The sequence below is a fragment of the Triticum aestivum genome, chromosome 5A, assembly GCF_018294505.1.
Source record: "Triticum aestivum cultivar Chinese Spring chromosome 5A, IWGSC CS RefSeq v2.1, whole genome shotgun sequence".
Taxonomy (NCBI): Eukaryota; Viridiplantae; Streptophyta; class Magnoliopsida; order Poales; family Poaceae; genus Triticum; species Triticum aestivum.
In genome coordinates this window covers 517,205,757-517,210,286 of record NC_057806.1, presented here as the reverse complement: position 1 = coordinate 517,210,286, position 4,530 = coordinate 517,205,757, and the positions used below count along the sequence as shown (strand labels likewise).

General features: G+C 49.5%; 1 pseudogene; it reads left to right on the top strand.

The window, feature by feature from the left end:
* The first annotated feature begins 872 nt into the window (after nt 1-872).
* On the top strand, nt 873-1,947 carry LOC123107443 (transcription factor MYC2-like; annotated as a pseudogene).
* The last annotated feature ends 2,583 nt before the right edge of the window (nt 1,948-4,530 follow it).

The window sequence follows — 4,530 nt, the reverse complement described above, 5'->3', positions numbered from 1 at the left end:
TGTGCATGTAAATAGCAAATTGGTCGAAGTACGGTGCAAGTCACAAAAAACTTGTGTCGATACAAAATGGTTATGTTTAAGTTTCAAAATGCATGATATTTTTCCTACTCATAAATGGTTATGTTTAAGTTTCAAAATTAACTTGCACATATATACTTGCATTCATCCTCTACATGCATGATTTTCTGTAGTTTTAAAACCTTAAATGATGTGTTTTATGTTAAAATTCTTGGTCAAGGTCATTTCCCGCAGGAAAGAAAAAACTCTCGGTGGGCCGTTTCCTCCCTAACCCTAGGCGGTTAGGGCAAACTCTCCCATCAAGACTTTAACGGCGAGCCCGTGGATTCGCCTCCCCTTCGTCTGCCGCTTCGGTGCCGGTGGAAGGAGGGGAATTCCGGTGGCTTCATTCTGGTTAGTAGTTTAGGTTAGGTTTTTTTTAGTCCTCGCAGGTGCGGTGCTCAAGCGGACGGCGATGTTTTTTCTTCTAGTTTGTCCCCCGGGGTCCAATCCTCCTCGAGTTTGTCTGTCTGGACGTAGTCGACGAAGCTCCAACGTACATTCATGTCGTCTCCTTAGGTCGATGATGTTAGGGTTTCTCGTCATGTGACGAGGTTTGATGTCAGGTGGTGAGGTTTAGTGACTAATTGATTAGTGACTACACAACTGCTAGCTAACCTAATTGTCATCTATTGGTTCCTTCAAGATCTCAAGCCCGGGCCCACACGGACATGTTTTTTGCGGGGCAACGATAAATCGAAAACGACAGAGACCATTTCCGTGAGATAAACAACGATATGCGAGGTCTCAACCGCAAATGTGCCACCGGTATAAATACATGGCCATAGTGCAAGTGGAACTACAGGCACCGCATCTCCACTTGCGAGTTCAAGGAGCAACACGTACGTACGTGCTGCCGGGCATGGACGACGAGCTGCTCTCCCCGTGCTCCTCCTGCTTCCCGGTCTCTCCGCCGTTCGGCCAGTTCGAGCATCAACACCACCAGTTTATCGAGTTCGCTCCTGCGAGGTCCCGGAGCAATGGCTTCTCCGAGACGTCGTCTGTGCCGGCCAAGAGCGAGGACGCGGGGGACCTGTGGCCCGCGGGGTCCCTGCTCTCGCCGGACTCCGATCTCTCCGAGCTGCCGGCGCCGAGCCTCCCTGCGTCCACGGAGTCGACGCCACGTCCAGCCGCGAAGCGGCGGGGGAGGAAGCCGGGGCCCCGCCCCGAGGGCCCCACCGTCAGCCACGTGGAGGCGGAGCGGCAGCGCCGCGACAAGCTGAACCGCCGCTTCTGCGACCTCCGCGCCGCCGTGCCCACCGTGTCACGCATGGACAAGGCCTCCCTGCTCGCCGACGCCGCCGCATACATCGCCGAGCTGCGCGCCGGCGTGGCACGGCTCGAGGACGAGAGCAAGCAGGCGGCCGCCGCGAGGTGGGACACAAGATCAGCCTCCCTCGGCGGCGGCGGCGGCTCCATCCAGCACTTTCCAGCCGGCGACGAGACGTTGGAAGTGCGGATGGTGGGGCGAGACGCCGCTGCAGTGCGCGTGACCACGGCCGCGGGGTCCGCCCTTACGCTCCGGCGAGCCTGATGAGCGCGCTCCGGTCGCTGGAGCTGCAGGTGCAGCACGCTTGCGTGAGCCGCGTGCAGAGCGCGACGGTGCAGGACGTCGTGGTGGACGTGCCCGCCGCGCTGCAGCACGATGACGGCGCGGCCCTCCGCTCCGCGCTGCTCCAGCGGCTACGCGACAGCGCCTAGCGATAGAGCCTAGAGCTCCCCTACGTTATCTCGTGAGCAGGTACATCACGAGACAACTCCCGCATACGACGATGGATGCCATGCATGGTAAATCTGGCGCCTTTGCTGCGTGTCGTCCACGGAATAAATTCCAATACCCATATATACCCATTGTGAATAGTGGCCAGTGAAAAGTTTGTTTGTATCTACTTACGGATTGAGTATATGTATGCACGTGTGTTACTAGTGTTATGTGCTTGTTAAACTCTTGATTTATTTTTTATTTTTTTAGGGAGAGTGTTTGTTATACTATTGTGTAATATATACATGCATACATGTCCTGTATGATACCTTAATTAGTTCTTGTATTGGTGTATCTTGCGCTCCTAGAGATGAATCATGAATGTTAGGTTAAAGAGAACGAGCTTAAGATCAATCTAACGGGCTCTCCATAATCAAATACATCGATGGTACCGCTGGTTTTGTTATTACTGTAGAAAGCTAGGGACTAGCTCTTCGATTCAGGTAGATTTTATTACAAACGATTAAAGTGGGGGAGTCAGAGTTAAAAATAGGATTCTAGCTTATTTCTCTCATGCAAAACGAATCTTTCATCTCGCACGCTCCTAAGTGATACAAGAAAGATAAATATTTTATGGATTTTTAGTCACTGCAAGACCTTTTGCTATATGCTCCCACCCCCCTCCCTACACACACACATAAATTATAAGATATTTTGGATATTTCAATACAGATAACATACAAACTGAAATAAGTGAACAAATATACACTAAAACACGTCCATATATGTCCGATTCAGAAAAAGGTTAGTACATCTTATAATAGTGAATGGATGGAGTATTTTGAACTCTAATTCAAAGGAAATTTTTGATTTTTACTTGGAAGATCTTGGCAAATTAGTAAGAAAACACGGAAGTGACTAGATTCCATATTTCAACACAACACTATTGAATTATCAAACGTAGTTCTAGTACTAGGTGGTAAAATTGGAGTGTATGTGAGAATAGCCTCAAGTCTATGCAGCCGATTTATTTTTCCAGAGAGTATTTTATTGACCTAAAACGTCACAAGGAGCTGATATAATCACAGGGCTTGTTTGGTTGGGATATCAAGGGATTAAATCCCTTGCAGGTCGAAATCCTACTCTGTCCCCTTCAATAATTCTCTACAAAGCATTGTGTGTGTGTGTGTGTGGTGGGGTGGGGGGTTAACTGAACAAACACTTGCAAAGTCCGCAACAAACCAATAGCGGTGTGTGGAGAGCAGTGATACAATATGACACACACCGTATTATAGTAGGACATAATCCAGCCAAAATGTAGAAGGACAAGCATGTGCCTACCTAGAAAGTCCGAGACATGCGCCATTGTACGACAAATCTGTTAGTGCTTGAGACCGACCGCAATTCAGTGGTAAGAGCTTTCAAATCTACATTTTGAATGGATCGAACATAAGTAGCATCATGTGGGAGTTCAAGCAGCTTAAACATGAATGCCGCTTTATGAAATTAGTGGGAAAAATCAAAAAGATGATGAACTGACACATGCTTTAGCGTAGTTAGGTCGTAAGTGTTGGGGAAACATAATAATTTAAAAAAAAATCCTACGCACACACAGAATCATGGTGATGCATAGCAACAAGAGGGGAGAGTGTGTTCACGTATCCTCGTAGACCGAATGCGGAAGCATTAGCACAACGTGGTTGATGTAGTCGTACGTCTTCACGATCCGACCGATCCAAGTACCGAACGCACGACACCTCCGAGTTCTGCACACGTTCAACTCGATTTCGTCCCACGAGATCCGATCCAGCAAAACTTCACAGGGGAGTTTCGTCAGCACGACGGCGTGGTGACGGTGATGATGATGCTACCGACGCAGGGCTGCCGGCAAACTTCATTGGCAGTTGGGAGAACTTGGAAGACGCATTCCTTGACAACTTCTAGGGCACTTATGTGCGACCACCGGATGCTGATGACTTGAGTCACATAACCCAACAGCCCGGAGAGTCAGCCAGGGAACTCTGTACTCGGTTTCTAACTAAAAAGAATCAAATCATCGACTGTCCGGATGCCGAGGCCTTAGCAGCATTTAAACATAACATCCATGACGAGTGGCTTGCCCGACACCTCGGCCAAGAAAAGCCAAAGTCTATGGCAGCCCTCACGACACTCATGACCCGCTTTTGTGCGGGCGAGGACAGCTGGCTGGCTCGCAGCAACAACACATCTAAAAATCCTGGCAATTCAGATGCCAGAGATAGCAACGGCAAGCCATGTCATAACAGACACAAGCGCCGAAACAACGGTGACAACGCCAAAGACACGACAGTCAATGCCAGATTCAGTGGCTCTAAATTCGGTCAACAAAAAAAGGCGTTCAAAAGAAGCAATCTGGGCCCGTCCAGTTTGGACCGCATACTCGATTGCTCGTGCCAAATTCACGGCACCCCCAATAAACAGCCAACCACACCAACAAAGAATGCCGGGTGTTCAAACAGGCCGGCAAATTGAATGCCGAAAACAAGGAAAATGGGCTGCATAGCGACGACGAGGAGGAGCCCCGCCCGCCGAACACAGGAGGACAGAAGAAATTCCCTCCCCAAGTGAAAACAGTGAACATAATATACGCAACCCATATTCCCAAGTGGGAACAGAAGCGTGCGCTAAGGGATGTCTATGCGATGGAGCCAGTCGCCCCAAAGTTCAACCCATGGTCTTCTTGTCCGATCACTTTCGATCGCAGGGACCACCCTACCAGTATCCGTCATGGC